We start from the raw sequence: 12,656 nt of genomic DNA, 5'->3' as shown, positions 1-12,656 counted from the left end.
AACACCTGGCTCACTAAGACACCAAGTGCAAAGTGATTTGCTAACATAAGAGTGTTAAAGAAATGGGACTTGGTAGCTACAGCAGTCTTGTCACCTTCAGTCCTGTGTCATATGTAAGGACGTCTCCAGTTTAGTAATGGGGATGCTGAAGATAGGAGAGGTTCATGGGATTCACTGGGGTCTCATCTTCTAAATCCCAGCACGTTCCATCATGCTGCCCTGTGGAGCATGTCCTGTCTTCCCTCCTGCATTACAACCCCTCTAAGGAAGATCCTCCTCTGTCCCAGATCTTTGTACTTCACCTTGAAATCTGGATCTTTCTACTTCACCTTGAAATGAGTGTTGCTTTTGGAAAGATAGGTTCTTTCCCAGCCCGGGGAATGAGATTAGCTAGTGAAGTCTTCCAATAGCTGCTCATACAAATTACTGGCACTCTCCAGGGAGAACCGAGAGAGGCCTTTTCCATCCTACAGACCCTTAGGAATTGCAACTGAGTAAGAGAATGTTGTTTACTGAGTTCTCCCTCCTGCTGTTACTGAAAGGGCAGTTCTCTTTTCCTATAAAAGTGAGTGAATAGCCAGGGAGACAGCTCAAATAAATTACAGGCCTAGAATGTGGCAGACCCTGAGTTCCACCGCTGGCGTCTCCTGGCTCCTAGAATACTGCTGTGTGTAGCCCCGGTGTCTTCTGAGCACTACCAGAGATGGTTCTAAAAAAAAAAAAAGAAGTGTGCTTAAACATCTGTTGGAGTTCTTGCTGGCTAATTTCCAAAACTAACTGGACTGGTTCAACTGTGAGAACGCTCCTAGGATCCAGACAGGGGGTGACGGAGTAGAGGCAGGGAGACTGACATTTCCTGGGTAGATTAATGATTGGCAAACACCAGTGGTCAGGTTTGGAATGTGGGAGGGATGCTGACACCTATGGAATCTAGACAAATAACTGATTGGCAATAGTGATGGAATCTAAATAATTTTATTTCTGCTTCTATCAGTCTTCCCCCATGTAATCTTTGATCTAACCTTTCGTTTCCCATTTCCCCCCTGCACTTGTCCTGCGTATACTGCATTCTGTGTGTCCCTATATAATCGCTGTTGATCCTGAATAAGATTGTCTACAGTACCATCAGCCTGTAGTCTGCGTCAATCCACCCTCAGTCATAGACTGCATCAGAATCGGCTCCATGAACCCGAGACACCAGATACTGCCAGGGAGTACCAAACATCATCTTTATAAAGAGGGCGGCACATTCACCAGATCCTTGACATGGAGTGTTTGGTTCTTGCTTCTAAGCCTCTCTCCCAGCATGCTTTGCTGCCTCCATCCTGAACCACTTTCCTAGCTTGCTCACATTTGCCGTTTCTACCTGCACCCAACTGTCTTCATTTACTTCTAATGCTTGAGCTTACACTTTCTGGTTCGCAGCCTATCTTTAATAACTTTTGGGGCACTAGGAAAGGCCGGAGCGTAGCAAGGGCTGAAGGGATGGTTTGGGAAGTAGAAAGGAAGTGGGCAGTGTGGAGTGTGTACAAACTTAGGTTCAAATATTTTCCAGTGTGCATCCTAGAAAGGTTTTTCAGGGAACATACATGTTTTTGCAACTCTATTTTTAGCTTGGAAAAATAGAATTGGAAAGGACCAATTCTTCTTCTTCAAAGTGAATAGCAGAGAGCAAAAAGTATTGAATAAAACTAGTACGTGTGCTTGCAGACAAATCACATATCTAGGCATCATTTCAATAGTCTGAAAAAGGAAAGGTTGAAGGAAAAGTTGCTTCAAGCAGCAAGATCTCAGTTGGGGTAAGATTCCAGGGTACTCTTTTCTGTAAATACCTAGAGGATACAAATATTTCCTACTTTGCTTGTTGCATGCGTGCCTACAGCTCAGCTCTATGCCTGCTCAGGAAGAATGACATTCCAGTAACACTGCATTTACCAGCCAAAGCCTGACTCCGAGATATGAGAAGGGCTTCACACTACAGGGACTTCACCTCCTGCTGCCCCACCCACCCCCAGTGCCTCCAGGATGGACAGCATTAGTTTGGCCTTAGGCTTGTGACTTCATCTTGTCATCCTGAGTTTGCTCAGACATAGCAGTGTGTATTATTTACTTTTCAAGGCCGATTTATTGTGAGGGGCTGAGAGATTTGTCCTTTCAGACCCTTCCTATGTGGTTTGATCTTTGGGACCATGTGCTCCCCTGAGCATTACTAAGGATCTGTCACAGGAGTGACCCCGAGCACAGAGCCAGCAGTAGCCCTAGAGCATCACAAACAACCCCTTGCCCTCCCCCACAAATAAAGACAATGAAGACAGAAATGATAGCGCTAATGCAGGACTGCAAATGGGGATTACCTGTGGTTTTTTCCCTTCCTGGAAGCAGCAGCTTGATTTCCAGCAATGGCCCTTCTCTCCACAGAGAAGGAATGCGGCATGAAATATAACCCCTTATATTTACATGCTCACATGTGACCCCTCAAGACCGACCTCAATCTCACACAACCATCTTTTGGGAATGAATAAATGCATCTGGGTTGAACTCTGAATTGTTTCCTCTTAGCAGTCAGTTGTCATTTCATTCATTGGACACTGCTTGGGAATCTGCTATGTGCCACGCTTTAGACTTCATGCTCAGATGACAGCAAGGCATGTGGCTTTGTATGTTCACTGTAGCATTATTTCCGATAGCCAAGCTGTGAAAATAACCCTAGCATCCAACAACAGGTGAGTGGACAAAGGAAACGAGGTGGAAACTCACCAGGGAATACTGGTGTAAGAAATATAGCTGTAAGAAACTGAATGCTTGCAATCTGCTACAACTTGACTGGACTTGGAGGGTGTTAAGTGAAGTGAGTGAGAAGAGCAAATACCGGAAGCTCTCACTCATTTGTGCTGTATAAAGAAACAAAATGGGCTGGAGCGATAGCACAGTGGTAGGGTGTTTGCCTTGCATGCGGCCGACCCGTGTTCGATTCTTCCACCCCTCTTGGAGATCCTGGCAAGCTACATAGAGTATCCCGCTTGCACGGCAGAGCCTGGCAAGCTACCCGTGGCGTATTCAATATGCCAAAAACAGTAACAACAAGTCTCACAATGGAGATGCTACTGGTGCCTGCTTGAACAAATCAATGAGCAATGGAATGACAGTGTTACAGTGACAGTGAAAGAACTTAATGGCCAAGGGAAACAAACCTTGCGATTCTGCCAAGAGAACTGAGTGTGCCAAGCAGGGGAATGAGAAGGGCTTTCCGCACTGTGGCGGAGGGCTCAAGGCTCTTTGGTGGTTGGTATGGTCAAGTCACACTGGACTCCTACAAGGTTACTATTCAAACTGTTATAAATCATGACACTCCAACTAAAAGATGAAATTGGAATAAATCTCACAGAGAGCTTTACAAAGGGACATGGTGCTTACTCAGGGGAGTTTCTCATCTTGTGGGAGACAGGCCAGTGAGCCATGCTGGCACAACACAAACGTATGCGGCAGACAGACCCCCTCAGCAGGCCGCTGAGGCCATGGTCAGAGAGGCTGCTGGGAGCAGCGGTGCTGAATCTTTGTTTTGAGTAAGTCAGTGAGAGCTGGACAAGCTGGTAAAGAATGTGCCAAACCTGGCCGGAAATGGGTTTGCCCTCGGCCTCACCTGTCCTTTGCGCATCTGCAGCAGAATTACAGTCCTGGGGTGGGGAAATCACATGGGGGAGGGGGTTGTTTCCCTGGGCCAGACTGAGTGACTTGAATTTAGTCTTTATCCAAGGCCAGTGGAGGACCTCCAAGCTCTATGCAGGAGCGGTGGCCTGAGGGAGGTGGGGGATCACAGTGAGTTCCAGCCAGGCCACAGCAGACCCTGACTGAGATGTCCTCCATGGTCTTTCGTCCTTTCACCTCTGTCACCACCAGTAGCACCAGTACTGGGCATTGCAGCTTTCCTTTGTGTCTTTCCTGCAATTTTTTTTTGACAAAACCATAAGAAAATGTCATGGACACGCTGAAGAGTGTTTTTCCCAGGGCAGAATTGGATGCGAGGCCCAACCCACTGTACAGTGACAGGTTGCAGCGGAAATGAGGGACTCAGTGCGAATAGGCAATTAGCGATCTGCTTCACAGAAACCCAGACCTTCCAGAACACCTTCCTTTAGCAGCCACTTCTCCCTTCCCCAGGCCTGTTAATTGCTTCCTGAATGAGACCTTGGTGTTCTGTCCTTTGCTCACCACAGCCTGTTTTAGTGGCTGCTGGGAACCTCCGTCCCTTATCAGAAGCCTCACCTGCCCGGAAGCGGGGTCTCAGGCAGCCTCCTGTCCCCCCAAGCAGACTGTTGAGTTGTTGGCTTGAGGAGGATGCTTAATTAAAGCTGCTTACTCAAATTGATTAAACATAAATTGCTCTTTTATTTGATAGGTGAGGAATTTGAGAGGGATGAAGGAACTGGGAGAAGGAGGCTCGAGAGGAAGGAAGGAAGGAAGGAAAAAAGAAAGGGAAGAAGGAAGGAAGGAAAGAAGGAAGGGAGGGAGGGAGGGGAGGAGGGAGGGAAAGAAGGAGGGAGAATAGAAGGAAGGGAGGGAGGGAGGAGGGAAGGAAGGAAAATGAAAGGGAAGAAGGAAGGAAGAAAAGAAGGAGGGAATGAAGAAAAAAGAAAGGGAAGAAGGAAGGAAGGAAGGAAAGGAGGGAGGGAGGGAGGGAAACAAGGAGGGAGAGTGGTAGGAAGGGAGGGAGGGAGGGAAGAAGGAAGGAAGGTAGGGAGGGAGGGAGGGTGGAGGGAAGGAATGAAGGAGGGAGGAAGAAGGGAAGAAAGGAGGTGAGGAAGGAGAAAGCTCTACACAGTGGACTCTGGTGTGGTGGTCCAAGTCTTCCATCAACATTTTCCTGAGTCCTTGTAACAGGGACAGTGTCACCTTATTTTCCCAGATAAGAAAATGATGTCTAGAGATTCAAAGGACCTGCCCACTGTTATGAAACAGTTGTGTTTTGGGGTTTTTTTGTGTTCTTTTTTTTTCATTTTTTAAATCCCAGCTGGGCCAAGAAATCACTCTTTGTAGAGCTTCCCATGAGCCCCTGGCTTTGAGGCTGCAGTGAGAGATGGTGAGAGATGTTGCTTTGGGCATTTTGGCCTCCAGGTTCAGACCCAACTCTTGTTGATTTGGGCTTTGATGGAATATTTCAACTGTCTTTGGGGAGTCTACTGCCTTGTCCCCTAGACAAGATGAACCTAGCACACAGGAGGTAAGAGCCTCAGCTCAGGGAACCAGGGCAGTGAAACATGGGGTGAGAGATGGGAACAGAGGCCCTCTGAGACATGGAGCAGCAGGAAGGGACTAATCACCAGAGCTGGGGCCTCCTTGGAGAAGAGCTATGGGTCAGCTGCCCCAGAGAGAGCCATGGATTAAACACCCCCACCTCACTGTCCTCCCATCCTTGTCATCTACTCAGGACAGGGCCTACTTCTGGAGCTAGTTGAAAGTGACAGACTGCCAGTGGACCCATAGGCCACCCTGTTGGGATGCTGAGTAGGGTGTAGGAGGGTGAAGAGTGAGTCTGAAAAGTCCAAAGACTCGACTTCACACTGGAGTGGGGGTGCAAGAACCTTCTACTCTGGGACTTGTGTGTGTAGAGTTTGTTGGGGCGGGGCAGTCCTTCCAGTTCGACTCCTAATCCCCATTAAAGCAGGACACCTTTTGTTGCTGTATCACCAGCTGTTTTCCCCAGACCTCCTTTCATATCTCTCGAATTGGCCCTTTCCCAAGGACCATCATGGCAGAAAGAAGGCGGGTTGCCAAGTTAGGAGACAGATCTAAAATTGTTTGAAGCACATACGACAGGTGCAGGGAATCTCTGGGAAGTGTAGGCTCCTTGCAGTGATATTCCTGCTCTGGGTTCCCCTTCACTTCATGCATCAAGCCTCCCTCACCAGCGCCTGTGCTCACAGGAGGCTGGGTAGTCTGGTACCAAGTCAGAAGCTCATCACTTGCCCACATGGCTTGGTTTTCTCCCAGGATAGAATCATTTTTCTGGGATGCCTAGGTGGTTGGACACTTTGGGGAAGGGTAAGCTGTCTGAGTTCCTGGAATTGGGCTGTGTTCACTCTCTCTCCATCAGTGCCCAGCTTTTTCTTTAAAAGATTCATGAACCACTTCTCCCCTTCTGCTTTAGCTTGGGAGTTTGACAGGCTCTCAGTTATTCACCTGCTTTTGGGCACTGCAGGAAGGAGTAGGTTGTCTCTTACTCTGGGCTTTTCACTGTAATTGGTTTGGGTCTTTATCATGCAACCTGTCTTGCGAATAATTCCTAGCAAGAGTGTAGATAGCAACCATAGTAATGGTTTGACGGCTGTTCTAATCCTCTAGGAACTGAACAATTGCTCTGAGCATCAATGACTTCTGTTTCTGATTGGGAAGAAAAATGAGAAACGCGTGGCTGAGCTTCCACTCAGAGTTCAACTGCTCTCAGCTTGGGCACACTGCTGGAGGGCCCCTTTCAGCCCAAGGATGACAGAAAGCTGGGGAATTGTGCTGTGGTTCGTGCTCCATTGGTTATGCTAGTCCTGAGTGATCCCAGTCCTGAATCACCCAACTATGTTCTGTATTTTTGTGGACCGCACCCAGCAGTGCTCAGGGCTTACTCCTGGCTCTGCACTTGGGGATCACTCCTGGTGGCGCTTAGGGGACCATATGGCTTTGAGGGAACTGAGCCTGGTTTGGCCGCCTGTGTTGGAAATTAACCCTAAGTGTTTTAGGCTTCATCAATGAATTGCCCCTTTTCCCCCCTCCAAGGGAGCTTACACGCTATTGATATCCCCATGCCCCGAGTTTATCTTTAACCTTTCCTTTGTGTTTTACTCTCATTGTCACAGTTCCCCAAGTCAGTCTTAGTTACTTATAAGCCAAAACTTCTGGTGATTTTGGACTTTGTGTTTGAAATAAATTACTTGCTTCTAAAAAATTTCTCTTTAGAGCCTTTTCATATTTTACTACAGAACAATGTTCTTTGCTTAAACACAGAAAGACTATTAATGCTGTGCTCCAATTATTTGTGAGTTTATTGACTCTGAAATATATCTACTCCTGGGCATCCATCATGATTACTTTACTCAGGCTTTGGTTGCCATAGTCCCTAACACCCCACAAAGGGAAGTCTCGTTGTAGGGACTGGGATGGACCTGGCATGAGCGGTGACCTGGCATTGAAATGAGACAGTCTAGATGCATAAATGCATGGTCTTGATGCAAGCCTTTATGACTTAAGAGACAGGACTTCCATCGAGAAGGACAACCTGAACTGGTCTGAGGACTTCGTCTAGGATTTAGTAAAAGACTTTCTTGCCCTCAGAGCCCAGAGAACTAAGTTTTGGAATCTATATCACTTACTGTGTTTATCCAAATAAATGCAAGTATTAATAAGAAGTAAACTTCATTGTTTAATTTATACAACTAAAGGGAAAGAGAAAAACAGTATAGGTGTCCCTGGAAGACAGAGTGTCTCCTTGAGTTAATCCCCCCAAGAGAATTGTGTCTACCAAAATGCTTTACCTCTATAAATGATCAGTCACACCTATGTGCAGCCCTATACCTTGAACCCCCTCAGATGGTCTATAAGTATGCTAACAGCTCTGCATTAAATGGAACATTTTGACCATTAGTACGTGGTACCCTGTCTCTTTGTTCCTCTGCTGAGGAGGCTGGGAGGCGACTCGTTTGCCCAATGCATGTGTTGTGCCCCCACACCTGAACTCACAATGTGCAAGGCAGATACTTTACCTGCTGTACTATTGCCTTGGCCCCTAGCCACCCCAATGTGGGCAGAGATTCTATAGCTTCAGAGATGGAGTGGAGTTTAATAGCGTGTAGAACTCAGCAGTCAGAGAGACCCCAGTTTGACTCCCAGCTCTGCCACTTTCTTAGCTATTACACAAGTTACTTAAACATTTATTTTGCCCTTCTTCCCATTCCGACGAGACCCCGAGTTGCGGCCCATGAATGGCTCCTCTGACTCCTGAAAGGCCATGATCCCAGAGGCACACAAACCAATCTCGGAACCCAGTGGCTTTTGGCAGAAATCCCTCCAGACTTATTACTTATTACTTATCAGAAATCCAAAATCGCACAGCCACGATAGTGGCCATGTGACATCATTATTCTTCATAATCAGCAATAGAAAACAAATTATCTAATGATGCCTTTTCAGCAGGTCTGATTATTGGGGAAAATTCCAAATAACAATAGTGGGTCTCTTGTCGAAATATTGAATGCAATCAAAGTAGAGCTCTGCTCAGGGCAGGGAGGGAAGCTGGAGCCCATCCCCTCTGAGGGGCCCCAGGGAAGACAGCCAGGTGCATGGGCCAGAGATTCTCTGCATAGCTTTTTTCCGGGAGCTTGCTTTTAAGTCTCTGGATGTTGGCTATTGATGGGATTACAGGGTGCTGGGGGCAGTCCCTGGGTGTGACCGCCTAGCTACTAAAAAATGGGAAATCTGGGTGGAAGAGCCCAGTCCCGATCCGAGCAGGCTTGGAGGTCTCAGTCCCGGGTCCCACACACCTAGGTTCCTCTGCGTGAGGCTCGTCTAAACGTGTGGAGAGGGGCCTTGAGCATTAGCTGTGGCTAAGGCTCCGGAGGTCTTCGACCGCAGGAGCTCTGTTCAGGGCGGGGAGGGAAGCTGGAGCCCATCCCCTCCAAGGGGCCCTGGGGAAGACAGCCAGGCACTCAGGCCAGAGATTCTCTGCAGTCTTTGTGACTGAGCCTTAGCCACAGCCATGCTCAAGGCCTCTCTCCACATGTTCAGACGAGCCTCATGCATGAAGGTACCAGCAGAGGAACCCAGGTGTGTGGGACCCAGGGCTGAGACCTCCAAGCCTGCTCAGATGGGCACTGGGCCTCTTCCACCCAGATTTCCCATTTTCTAGTAGCTAGGCGGTCACACCCAGGGACTGTCCCCGGTGCCCTGTAATTCCATCAATGGCCAACATCCAGAAACTTAAAAGCAAGCTCCTGGAAGCGGGCGGCCTCGACATCTTATAGCCTACTTCACCCTCTGGGAGAACCAGCAGGCTAGGAGAGTTTCCTGCCTACATTGGAGAGCCTCGCAAACTTCCCGAGGTGTATTCATATGCCAAAACCGGTAACAATGCTGGGTCTCATTCCCCTGACCCTGAAAGGGCCTCCAAGGCAGCATCATTGGGAAGGATGAGTAAGGAAAGGTTTCTAAAATCTCAAGGCTAGGACAAATGGAGACATTACTGAGACCACTCGAGAAATTCAACCATCAATGGGATGATGATGATGATGATGATGATAATCAAAGTAGAGAGAATAAAGTAGAAATCATCTGCCACAGAGGCAGGGGAGGGGTGGGATGGGGGATATACTGGGGTTCTTTGTGTTGGAAAATGTGTACTGGTGACGGGATGGTCGTTTGATCATTGTATGACCAACACTTAAACTTGAAAACTTTGTAACTGTTCTTATGGTGATTCAATAAATAACAAATTAAAAAAAACCATTTATTCTGAACCTCCATTTGTTCACTGTGCTCTGGGGACATATGTATTTTTAAGCACAGAGAATTGTTGAAGGATGGATGAAATGATGCTAGTCTAGTGCTTAGACTGGTACAGGGTACATGGGAAGTAGTTGGGGAGAAATAGATATAGCTGGCCACCAGAATTTCCCACCAACCAAGTGATGACACAGTGGGGTTTCAGTAAATCCGTGTGCACAGATCAGACACCAATGACATACAGTCCACAGTTGTCTGTATATCCCTCAACACTCACAAAGCTGTTTCCATCCACACCTGTTCTGACCTTGTTATTATTATTTCAAACTAAAGTGAAATTCACACAACAGGCTGAAGCAATAGTATAGCAGGTAGGGCTATACTGTGTACAAATGCCTTGTACACAGCAGACCTGGGTTTGGTCCCTGGCATCTCCTATGGTCTCCTGAACACTGCCAATTTCCGAGTGCAGAGTCAGGAGTAACCCCTGAACATCACTGGCTATGGCCCTAAAATTTTTTTAAAAATCTAAAAATGAAGGAAATTCACATATCATAAAGCTAACCATTTTATTTTCATGTGAAATAATTTGCTTTTATACAGGGAATATGATGGGGAAGAGAGAGAGAGAGAGCACCATGCTGGGATGCAAGATAGCTCCAGAATAGTGTGCCTAAAATTTGATTCACATTTCGGACTACTAGTATGGGTTCCAGTATACAGAAGCCCTCATATGTGTAAGGCCGTTACTTTACCACTGAACCACATCCCTGGCCTCTAAGCTACCATTTGGGGCAAATAATTACGTGACATAGAATATATTCTCTATATCTGGTGAATTCCAAACCTTCTAATCACCCTATATAATGCCCTGGATTAGTTAAGCAATTGCTTCCTAGTTCTGTCCCTCTCCAGTCCCTGGTAACCACCCACCTGTGTTCTATCTCTGTGGATGTAATTATTTTGGATATTGCATATATATATGGAACTATAGACTATGAAGTCTTTTGTGTCTAGGCCCTTTCATTTAGCACAATAACTTCAAAGATCACATTGTAGCATGATCAATACTTCATTTTCTTTTAATGAATGAGTAATATTTCATTATTCCACTGGATGCCTCTGCCATTTATCCATTCACCCACTGGCGAGCAATTGGCTGTATCCCCCTTCCGTCAGTTGTGAATAGTGCTGTTATGAGCACGTGTGCATGCTCAGTTTGGATCTCCGGTTCAAATTCTTTGGGTAGGTTCTTGTTACTTATTTTAATTCACTTGTGCTGTGTTTTCTTACCAGCTCATTTTCTGCAAGGCAGGGGGGTTCCGATGCCAGGCCCTCTTCTCTGCAGCTTACTAATTGAGCTTGATCTCTCTGTGCCTGCTGGCCTCTGTATACTGGAGCCCATAATAGTAGTTCATATTTCACAACGAGTGTTGTGAAAATGAAATGGATTGATGCCCAGAAAGCACATGGTCGGTGCTGGCTGGCCATTAGCACTCACTTAGCCTCTCCTGGTCCTTCCTTCCTGGAACTTCCTATTTAACCCCCATCTATTCTGGGGTCTCTCCTCTATTTCCTGGAGCAGCAGGTGGATGATTTCTCCCTGGGCCTTGGGGATTGAGCTACAGAGCTCTCCCTTTCACACAATCCTGGGAGTCTCCAGGAGGAGCACATTTCTAAAGCAAAAAAGGCTAGAAGAGTTAGGCTTTGAGCCAATTCCTGCCTGAGCAGTAGGAATCTAAAGCTGCATTTTTCTCTGTTCCTCTTCACCCCAAAGCCTTTGTTCTATAACCCAGGTCTATTTCCAGATTCCATGTGGCTTCCAGCCTCTCTCCAGGGATGCTCAAAGTTGCCAGTTGACTCATAAGCCCCACCACTTCCTTCCCACTTCTAACCAGACTGGCAATAGCTCCCTGTTGCCTATTACACTAACACAAGACCCTCTGCAATCCTATAAAATAGGTAGCTCTTCTTCCTTGGTTCTTTCTTTTCTTTCTCTTTCTCTTTCTCTTTCTCTTTCTTTTTTCCTTCCTTCCTTCCTTCCTTCCTTCCTTCCTTCCTTCCTTCCTTCCTTCCTTCCTTCCTTCCTTCCTTCCTTCCTTCCTTCCTTCCTTCCTTCCTTCTCCTTCCTTCCTTCCTTCCTTCCTTCCTTCCTTCCTTCCTTCCTTCCTTCCTTCCTTCCTTCCTTCCTTCCTTCCTTCCTTCCTTCCTTCCTTCCTTCTCCTTCCTTCCTTCCTTCCTTCCTTCCTTCCTTCCTTCCTTCCTTCCTTCCTTCCTTCCTTCCTTCCTTCCTTCTTTCTTTCTTTCTTTCTTTCTTTCTTTCTTTCTTTCTTTCTTTCTTTCTTTCTTTTCTTCAGGGATGGGGGCTGTTGTAGGGGGTGGCCACACTTACCTGTGTTCAGGGCTTACTCCTAACTCTGTGCTCAGTGACCACTCCTTATAGGACTCTCAGGAGACCATATGTAGTGGCAGGATCAAAACTGGATAGGGAGCCTGCAAGGCAGGAGCCAGCCCTATTCTAGCTCCCAACCCTTCCCTAGGTTATTGCTGTGTCTTTGCTTGTAAAAAATGTTTCTTCTCCTTTTTATTTTGGTTTGTTTGGGGGCCACACCCAACAATGTTTGGGAGTTACTCCTGGCTCTGCACTCAGGCATTGCTTCTGGCAGTGCTTGAACCCATATAGGATGTCTGGGATCAAGCTGGGTTCTTCTATCTCTCCAACCCTCTTTTTTTCTCAATGAGAAACTGTAGCCTTATTTTTTATATATTAAAAAATAATATTATTGCCAGAGTCACTAGTTGAGTGAATCACAGACCTCCTGGCTCTCACCTCCTGGTGCCCACACACAGCCACTTCCCCTCGCCTCCCACTACCAAACTCACCTAATTTTTCTTAGGACCATTTTCATCAGATCTGTGTTTCACTAGTGAAGTTCCGTCCAGCTGAGAGCACCTGATGGGCTGGCTCCTTCTAGCTCCAGATCTCCTCGGCAGCTGCTCTGCTTATTAGGAATACAGTCCTGCCTCCCACCTCTTTCAATCCTGCCACCTGGCAGGCCTAATTCAGCTCCCTCTCCCTTCCGGGAACTCCCCCACTGAGTTTTTCAATCAAGGTGTAGCTCTTCATTTTGGAATCTCCTTTCTGAAAGTTGCAACCCTGGAGGCCCCAGGTA

The sequence above is a fragment of the Sorex araneus genome, chromosome 3, assembly GCF_027595985.1.
Source record: "Sorex araneus isolate mSorAra2 chromosome 3, mSorAra2.pri, whole genome shotgun sequence".
NCBI classification, from domain to species: domain Eukaryota; kingdom Metazoa; phylum Chordata; class Mammalia; order Eulipotyphla; family Soricidae; genus Sorex; species Sorex araneus.
This window is presented reverse-complemented; position numbering follows the sequence as displayed.